Below are 10,435 nucleotides of genomic sequence, written 5' to 3'. Positions count from 1 at the left end.
CGTACCATTGGCTTATGTCCGCAGTAACAAGACTAGGTACTTTCACCTGGCCAAGTTGACAACTGAATCTAACTAACACAACTTTCTATGCTAGCTCTTTGAGGAATGTAATGATAGTGAATGAAACACATTTTCCTTGTTCTCAAGAATTCTTTTTTTTTTTTTTTTAAATGGGCAGGCACCGGGAATTGAACCCGGGCCCTCTGGCATGGCAGGCAAGCGTTCTTGCCTGCTGAGCCACCATGGCCTGCCCTCGCAAGAATTCTTAATACCTGTGCAGAAAGAGTAGGAGAGAGGGAATTTTCATTACACTTAGAAAGAACTTTTCTTTTTTTTTTTTCCTGTGTTCGTTTTATTTCTTTTTCTATTGTCTTTTTATTTCTTTTTATGAATTAATGCAAATATTCTAAGAAATGCTGAATATGCAACTAAGTGATGATATTGTGAATTACTGATTATGTATGTTGATGTTTTATTTTGTTTCTTTATATTTTAATTAATAAATAAATTTTAAAAAAAAAAGAAAGAACTTTCTGGTGTTTAAGACACCATTTATTCCAAGATCTTTCTGTAGCCTTTTATTCTTGGAAGATAAAGAACATCAGAAGGGAAAGAGCAGTTCATTTTACCCCATCCCCTCCAATCCCCACCTTCTTAATCACTGATGTTACTCTTGAAATTAATAGTAGCAGAAACAAATCACTGATGATTGTAACTGTGACAAAAATACTAGATACAGATTATATATAGTAATAAGACCAGATCAGAATTCTGGCCTTTATCTTTTCCCAGGTGAAATTGGATTGTGATTTCCAAGTTATTAAATGAGGGCATTCTAATTTAAATCCACAAAAAAATGATCCATTCCAGAGTGTATCTCTCCATTTATCTAAGACTTCTTTAACTTATTTTGGTTCCACATCTATTCTGTTACATTCACTCCCAATTTATACTTTTGGCAATCATATATGGTATTCAAAATTTTATTGCTGTTCATTGATAGGATATGTTCATGTACTTTAATTTTGCATTTAGACCTTATATCATTTGTCCTTGCTAAATATCTTTATTAGTTCTAGATTTTTCATAGATTCTTGCACACAAAATTGTGTTTTCTATGAATAAAGGCAGTTTAATTTGTTCTTTTTCCAAATGTATATATTTTTTTAAAGTTGTTTTTTAAAAAAAACTTTAGTATAATGTTGCATAGAAAGGGTAAGGGCTAACATCTTTGTCTTGTGTTTGATCATTAGAGGAAAGCATACTTAGATGACCATTCTTAAGTTGAGGAAGCTCCCTTCCATTCCTAATTTTCGGAGAGATTTTGAATAGTATGTTGGATTTTATCTAATACTTTTTCTGCTTATATTGAGATGATCCTATGGTTTCTCATTTTTAGTATGTTAATATGATAAATTATATTAATTTTCAAATATTTAACCAATCTGCATTTCTGAGAATAAACCCCATTTGATAATGACATATTAGCCTTTCAAAATATTCCTGGAAAATTTTTACTAATATTTCTATTAAGGAATTTTGTATCTATATTCATTATCCACTGTCTATTAGGAATATTAGTCTATAATTTTATTTTTCTCATATGTCTTTTTTCTGGCTTTAGTAACAGGGCAATGCCAACCCATAAAATGAGTTGGGAAATATTCTTCCAACTCTATTGTTTAAGATTGGAATTATTTCTTCTTCTAAGTATATAAGGAAATGAAACCATCTGGATATATAGTTTTTTGTAGGAAGGTTTTTTCTTTTTAACTTTTTTTATTGTACAACATAACATATACATAAAACAAAGCAAGAAAAAAGCAATAATTTTCAAAGCACTCTTCAATAAGTACTTACAGGATCAGTCCCAGAATTTGTTATGGGCTACCATTCCATCACTTCAGATTTTTCCTTCCAGCTGCTCCAGAACATTGGAGGCTAGAAGGAATATACATATTTTTATCATCACTATTAGTTTTTTTTTCTTTTTTTGTGTGAAAAATAACATATATACAAAAAAGCAATACATTTTTTAAAGCACGGTTCAGCAATTAGTTATAGAACAGATTTCAGAGTTTGATGTGGGCTACAGTTCCACAATTTTAGGTTTTTACTTCTAGCCGCTATAAGATATTGGAGACTAAAAGAAATATCAATAGAATGATTCAGCAATCACACTCATTTGTTAAACGCTACCTTCTCTGTATAACTCCACCATCAACTTTGTTATTTCTCCCACTCTTTAAGGGTATTTGGGCTATGCTCATTCTAAATTTTTCAGGTTGAAGGGGGCTGTTGATGATAAGGGGTAGGGGTATGGAACTAGTTGATGTTCTGGAAAGGCTGGCCCTTCTAGGTTTCAGGACTTATCTGTTCCAGGGACCTATCTGGAGGTGGTGGGTTTCTGGAAAGTTACCTTAGTGTATGGAACCTTTGTAGAATTTTATATATTGCCCTAGGTGTTCTTTAGGATTGGCTGGAATGGTTTTGGTTGGGGTTTGGCAAGTTATGATAGGTAGCAATGTCTAACTGAAACTTGCATAAGAGTGACCTCTGGAGTAGCTCTTGACTTTATTTGAACTCTCCAGCCACTAATGTTTATTTGTTGCACTTCTTTTCCCCCTTTTGATCAGGATGGTATTGTTGATTCCACTGTGCAGGGACAGACTCATCCCTGGGAGTCATCTCCCACACTGCCAGGGAGACTTTCATCCCTGGATGTCATGTCCCACGTAACAGGGAGGGCGATGATTTCACTTGCAGAGTTGGGCTTAGAAACAGTGAGGCCACATCTGAGCAACAAAAGAGGTCCTCCAGAAGTAACTCTTAGGCACACCCATAAGTAGGCTAAGCTTCACTGCTACCTTCACAAGAGCAAGCCTCAAGATCAAAGGCTTGTCCTATTGATTTGGGTGCCCTAATGTCTGGGTGTCAGGGGTTTCCCCAGCAGTAAAGTTTGATATTCCATATATTTTCTCCCATCCCTCAAGGGACTTTGCCAATACTTTTTGACTATCTGCTTAATATATTCTGGGATATACCCAGGTATTACATTAAGCTATACAGAATTAAAGGCTCTCATTCTTATTCTGGGCTCTCTGAGTTTGAGTTGTTTCTATGAGCTATCCAGACAGGTTGAGTTAGATTATGTGCTACAGAAAATTTAGATTCTGGACAAAATAAACCTTTCTTCCTTTAATTTCAAAGAGTAAATGAGATTCTAAAATATCTACGTCTTCCTTACCCCTGTGTTCTGAATAACCTTAATCCTGACCTGATCAGCTTCATTCTTATCTCTAAATACCAGATTATCCACATTTAAAATAGCCTCTCAAAATTGAGAAATAATAAATGTGACTGCTATGAGGGCTTGCAATCTAGGCCCCTGTTTTCTAATAAGCATTTTCTAAAGGAGGCCATAAAATAATTGCTCTCTCGTTTCTGGATTATTTTACTTCACCAAATATCCCACAGGTCCATTCACAACTTTGCAAGCCTCCCGACTTTGTTCCTTTTTCTAGCAGCACAATATTTGATCATATGTATCTATCATCATTCCCCAATCTAACCTTTCAGTCAGTGCATCTTTAACCACCTGCATTCATTAGGCATCATATATATTGTCTGAACTCAACAGTCTATCAACACTCTCAATTTTAGATAATTTCATTGTTCCTAAGAGAAAGATAACTGATAAACACACTCACAAAATAGAAATTCTAAACTTCCCCTTACTCTTGTCCCTTCCCTCATTAATTTAATACAGTATTGCTGTGGTACTGTTGATGTTTTCCTGTTAAACATAGCCTATAGCATGCAATAGGAGTTTTCTTTTGGGAAGGTTTTTAATTTTGATTTCAATACCTTTATAAACATGGGGCAGAATTTTATGATTTTTGGTATTTGTGCTATATATTTAAAGGTTGTTCCATAGACCTCAGATCATAATATGTTCCTGGGCTTCCTTTACTTTTTGAATTATTTTTAATGTTTTAATTTTTCAAGCTTCCTTTAGTGCATTTTCACATAAAGGTTGAGAGAAGGATCTAGTTTCTTTCTTTTTAATGACTGTCCGTATTCTGTTAAACTAAATTTATTGAGAAATTCATCGATAATGGGCTGAACTGTGTTACCCCAAAAGATATGCTCAAATCCTAACCCCCGGAACCTGTGAATGTGACCTTATTTTGAAACAGGGTCTTTTTAGATTTAGTTAAGGTGAGTTCATACTGAATTAGGGGGGACCCTAAAACTCTATGATTAATGTCCTTATAGGGGAAGGGAGATTTGGAGACAGAAACATAAACATACACAGAGGAAAGACAGCCATATGAAGACAGTCAGAAATTGGAGTGGTGCAGCCAGGGAATGCCAAGGGTTGCTGGCAACCACTGGAGGCCCGAAGAAGCAAGAAAGATTTCTTCCCCAGAGCCTTCAGAGGGGGTATACTCCTTCCAGCACCTCTCCAGAACAGTGAGAGGATATATTTCTATTTTTTTAAGTCACCCAGTTTGTTGTCATTTATTATGGCAGCTCTAAGAAACTAATACACCATCTTTTTCCATGTAACTGAAATACTATATTTATCACAATGTAAATCCCCATATGTACTTATTTCTACTCCTGGACTCTGATTTAACAATATATACATAGATATTACACTCATTTAATAATCATATGTCATCTACATTTTTTTAAATGTTTTGGAATTTTTTGTGAAGAATGCCCTTCCCAAATAACATTTTAATTGACTTTTACTGTGTATCTATAGCTAAACATTGAGATAGATTTCATATTTATTAAACAGAATCCAATTCAAAATTGAACTTTGACTTCATTTATTTATGTCCCTTTTTAATTTCCACAATAGATATTTATAATTTTCTTATATTAACCCTGTGTATTTCTTAAGTTCATTTCTATTTTATGTGGGAAATTGTCAATATTGTCAATGGATTTTTAAAAATATTTTAAGAATTTATTATTCACGCATATTTATTTCCTATCAGTATCCTTACAAATTCTGACTTACAATCATTGTTTTAAATTTTCTTACAATTTCCAAATACTTAATCTTATAATCTGCAAAAATATTAATGCTTCCTTCTCCTTTCAGAATTTAGAGCTATTATTCCTGTCTTTGTAATATTGGTGAGTGTGAGAGGGAATCATGATGTCCAATTCTTGACTTTAATGAGTCAGCTTCTTTTGTTTTTCACATTAAAAGTAAGGCAGGTGAGCCAGAGATCCGGGTTCGATTCAGAGTCTGCCCTTGCAAAAAAAAAAAAGTCCATTTTAAATGTAAGGCAGATAGTTATTACTTTGAGATTGTGTGGTTATGTGAAGTTTCATGATTTTGTATGTTTAATTTTAAGCATATATCTTCCTTTTTATTCTTTTTTTTTTTTTTTTCGCATGGGCAGGCACCGGGAATCGAACCTGGGTCTTCAGCACAGCAGGCGAGAACTCTACCTGCTGAGCCACTGTGGCCCACCCCTGATTCTCATTTTTAATAAGTAGAACTCCTGTCTAGTTTTTTCAGGTGTTGTGCTGGTTTAAAACATTATGTACCCCAGAAAATCCATGTTTTAATCCTGATCCAATGTTGTGGGAGCAGCCATTTCTTTTAATCCTGATTTAACATTATATATAGAAGCTTTTGATTTGATTATCTCCATGGAGATGTGACTCACTCAATTGTGGGCATGACCTTTAATCAATGGGAGATATGACTGTACCCATTCCAGATGGGTCTTGATTAGTTTACTGGAATCCTTTAAAGGAGGAAATATTTTGGAGAGAAACTTCAGGGGTGACAGAAATGACAGGAATGACAGAAGACACAGATGCCCACCCTCGGAAAACAGAGACGGAGAGGTTTGGAGATATTTGGAGCCTATCTGACATTGCCATGAGATATTAAGCAAACCAGAACCTGAAGAGAGCCAAAGGAATTTCTTGGTGCCTTAATTTGGACACTTTCACTTCCTTTAGAATTGTAAACTTGCAAATTATTAAATTCCATTTTTAAAAAGTCATTCCAGTTCTGGTATATCGCATTATATAGCAAACTAACACAGGTGCTAAATCTTATCAGAGCTTTTTTGAAGACTGTTGAAATGATAATTTTCTCCACTTATTTATACGGTAAAATATATTAATAAAGCTAATAAAATTTCCAATTTTGAACTACAATTTGCATCCTTAGAAAGAACCTTCTTAGTCATGGTGTGCTGTTCTTTTTATGTATTTCTTGATTCCATTTGTTAATAGAGTATTTCAAATATTTTCATTTATACTCAAATATGATATTTATCTCCAATCTGGGTTGCAAATTCAAATGCTTAGTCAAGGCTACATTTGGGTTAGCTGGAAGTTTTTTGTTTCCTCTTCAAAATTCTCTTCTGGTTACACCAAATTATCTGAGGGCTGAATTCATGAGGAATCCCAGGTTTAGTGTTCCTGGTATACCATTTTTTTTTTTTTTTTTTTTTTTTTTTTTTTTTTAAAGGAAAGACAGAGAGAAGGAAGGAAGGAAGGAAGAAAGGGAAACATCTTTAAACATTTTCTTGTTTTTTATTGTATTTTGTTTTTCCGTTTTTTGTTACATGGGCTGGGGCCGGGAATCGAACCGAGGTCCTCCGGCATAGCAGGCAAGCACTTTTGCCCGCTGAGCCACCGCGGCCCGCCCATGGTATACCATTTTTAATGAAATGTCAGGCCTCAGAGACTCTGAGGGGAAAAATTAATTTTCTGCTTTTGTTTTAGGTTTGTGGTAAGTTGGACAAGCAATGAAATCCCCCAATCAAATTGTGGATTCCCCATGCTCATTAGCAGCTTTCAGATCTTTGAGTGGTTCTACAGTAAGGAAATCTGCTTACCTCAGCATTTCCCAAGCATCTTTTCCCACAGGAATACCTATTAACATCCAATGTAATAAAATGTATTTAGATAAATGCTCATTGCTATTTATTATCCCTCACTCCATTAGTTAGCTCTTTTCAGTGTTATTTAGCCCTAAAAAGGGGAGGGAAGAATGTTCTTTTTTTCTTTGACTTTGAAAAGCTTAAATAGCATTAGAAGTGCATAATACTTAAAAGATTGAAATTATTAGCAGGGGAATTTGTCTGGGTTCAGATATGAGAAAGGGAGGTGTAGGAAATGTAAAGTGAATTTGCCTTTTAAAATGTTGCCAATGTATTCATGGCTTTGGTCTATTTATATTTTTAAAGAAAAAATATTAACTTTTCTACCTTTTAACTTTATTAGCAGTAAAGTTATACTGAATATTTCCTATCATATATTACACATAAAATATTAATTTTCTTACATATTTTTAATGGATCTGGGATGTGTGAAAATTAAAAATTTCTTACTTTTAAGTTCTTTAAAATTTGTTTTCTGGTGACCTCCTTCCTCTTCATTATAGTTTAATGATTTATAGTATTGTATTCTCTCCCTTCCCCCCAAGATTCAGCTACTTATAATATTAATATTTATTATTTTATAACTTTTTGTGTTCTAATGAAATTCTTTCTTTTGATTTTATTGCTTATTTCTTCCACTGTTTTAAAATGTGTTTTCTTATTTACTTTCCACCTTCATGAGTTGGATACTGAATGCATTTATTTCTTTTTCTTGTCACATGATAAAATATATATGGATACACATTTTCCCTTGAATTGAGTCTATGTTTTATCTCAGAGACTTGATATATTATTTTCTTATAATTATGATTGTATACTCCACAATTGTGATTTTATTTTTGCCTTTGATTACAGTCTTTGTAAGAAGAACAATTTTAAATTTTCAAATAAATGGGGGGTTTTCACTTTAATTTTTATTATTTTGAGTCTATTTTTCTTAGGTTATGGTCACAGAATGTTCTATTTCAAATTTTCAGATATTATTGTTTTAAATGTCCCAATATGGTTAATTTAAATTCATGTTCTATATATTTCAAGATGTTATCTTTGTTTGCAGGAAACAGATTTATTAAATCCACACTTCAAATAATCAGTATTCCTTCAGAAAAATGATAAAAATCATTCACTAATACTGATTTTGCTAAATTTCCATTGTATTCCCACTAGTTTCTAATCTGTATTTCAGTGCTCTACCAAAAATTTACTCAAAACTTCAGTATTATTATAGGTTTTGTTAAGTGATCTTAGAATTAGTATAAAATGGCTTTATTCTAGTTAATACATTTGTATTTTAATAATATTGTTTTTCATTATACATGTACTATTGTCTGCCATTTCTTTGCTTATTCATTTACTGTCCACATATTTAAATAATTCTATGTTTGGTGTGGTTTTTTACAGATAACACAAAATGGAGTTTGATTTTGGAGCCAAACTGAGTTTTTGTTGTAATTTTTAAGGGTCATTTTACTGTTTATATTTATTATTATAACATATGTGCTTGGTGTATTGTAATTTGCTTTTAATGATTCCATTTTTTTTTATTTCCTCTTTTTTGTTTTCTTAAAATCTGATCCATTTCCTTGAACCCTGATCTCAGACCCTCAACCCCTGAAGTACTTTAAAAGGTACATAGTCTGGTTTCAATTTTACCTGCAGCTGTTTTCTTCTCTTAAAATAATTACTTAAATTTAAAACTACTGAATTCACCTTAACAAAACATTTACATATCTCCTCCATTCCACTCTCCTTATCTCCTGATATGTGTGGTTGGCTCTATTTTTTTTTCCAGTGTATTAATAGCAATAATCTTAAATTATGTGTATTTTTTTACAAAAACAAATAACATTTGCATTTAATATAGCAATCATAGTCATTTCATTAATTTATAACTTCTTCATTCAAATTGATTCAATGCCAGGCCTTTCACACCATAGTTTTATCATTCATGGGTCTCTCTTTTTGATTCATATCACATATGAATGAGTGATACATTTTACTGAGGCATTGCTTATTTGAAAAAGTATTTATTTGTCTTCACAAATGAAGAATAATTTAATTTGTTTATGAGACACTATTGGTTACCTAACCAATATCAATCCCCGACTTTTTAGTTGTTATTAAATTTCAGTTTTGTGATGGTAATGCACCCAGCTAAATATTTATTTTTCCAACCTCCACAGACAATAAGACATATATACTCTGATAAAAGGGTCTACATACCAGGTTCCTAGCCCTCACAACCATCTCTGGAACACCTAAAAGCTGATTCAATCATCTTGGGCTGTGAAGCTAGAAACTTGAAGACAAAAGCAAACAGACTAAAAATGTTGGAGGAGAAGTCTAGCACCTTTAACCTATGAGGTCATTTTTTTAGCAGCATCTCCCTGTCTCTGAAATGCATGTTATTTAGGGGGTTGCAGGGAGGATAGCTATCTGTCAAAGCCTCAGTAATTAGTGTTTTCAATTATTAGAGCTGAAAGGGATTCTAACTGATACAGCTTGAGAAAGAGTAGCCAGTTGTAACCTGGCCCATTATAGCCAAAAATAGAGTAGGTGGAAGCTCTAAAGAACAGTCATCCTAAGTAGTCTTCAAATTAATTTTGAACTCCCAGTGACATTTTCATTGTGCTGATTATCACATAACCTAATTCTCAATATTTATTCTGAATTGCAGCTGGCAATCTTTCTTCCTGCTACCCACTGATGATTTCTCTGTTTGTTGTTTGGGTGTAGACCTTTCCCTTCTCTTGCCTGAATCATTTCAGCCTCTTATTCTCCTGGTTTCCCTGTCAGCATTCCCTGAGAGCTGGCTACCCTTCCAGCTAATTCTCACACTCATTTTAGAGTGTCCTTTCTAAAAGAATTTCTTATCACAGATCAGATCTCATAACTTTCTCTCATGATGAACCTCAACCTTCTTAATATACTATTCATATCTACACTCTCCAAGCCAAACTCATGTCTACACTTCACTGCTCAGCCTACCTCCCACTATTCTTATTATCGAAACCACCTTTACCCACACTCATCTTTCTGCCTTAAACGTCAATCTTTCCCTTCCTTTGCCTGGGTGGACACATATTTATTTATCTTTCATGAACAGCTTAAAGTTAACTCCTTTCAAATTCCCCCCCCCCAGATTCCCCACAAATGCCCATGACACTTATTTTAAGTTTTCAATTAGGAATAATCATACCTAAGATAAGCCTCACTGGCAATGATATTGCCACTGTGCAAAGATACTTGTTTTAAGTTATACTTTGTTTGCCTATATTTCTACCACTTGTATCCACCTAGAAACAAGCTGACAAACTAAATCTTACTGTCTTCCTGTCCCAAATATTTAGCACTTGCCATATAATTGGTGATAAATATTTATTTACTGAATGAATGAATACATATAACACAGTTGTTATTATCCTCTAACAAGGTCCACTGTCTTAGCTTGGTGCTAAGAAAAATGACTATCTAATGTTTTTATGTCTAAAAGTAGCTTCATTTAA

General features: G+C 33.5%; 1 non-coding gene across 1 annotated transcript; it reads right to left on the bottom strand.

The window, feature by feature from the left end:
- Positions 1 to 10,039: 10,039 nt before the first annotated feature.
- Positions 10,040 to 10,173, bottom strand: LOC143685228 (U4 spliceosomal RNA). Its single transcript, XR_013176478.1, has one exon. It is a non-coding gene; the product is annotated as a U4 spliceosomal RNA (small nuclear RNA).
- Positions 10,174 to 10,435: the final 262 nt, after the last annotated feature.

The sequence above is a fragment of the Tamandua tetradactyla genome, chromosome 5, assembly GCF_023851605.1.
Source record: "Tamandua tetradactyla isolate mTamTet1 chromosome 5, mTamTet1.pri, whole genome shotgun sequence".
NCBI classification, from domain to species: domain Eukaryota; kingdom Metazoa; phylum Chordata; class Mammalia; order Pilosa; family Myrmecophagidae; genus Tamandua; species Tamandua tetradactyla.
The sequence above is the reverse complement of the archived record's forward strand: the minus strand, read 5'-3'. Positions and strand labels throughout refer to the sequence as shown.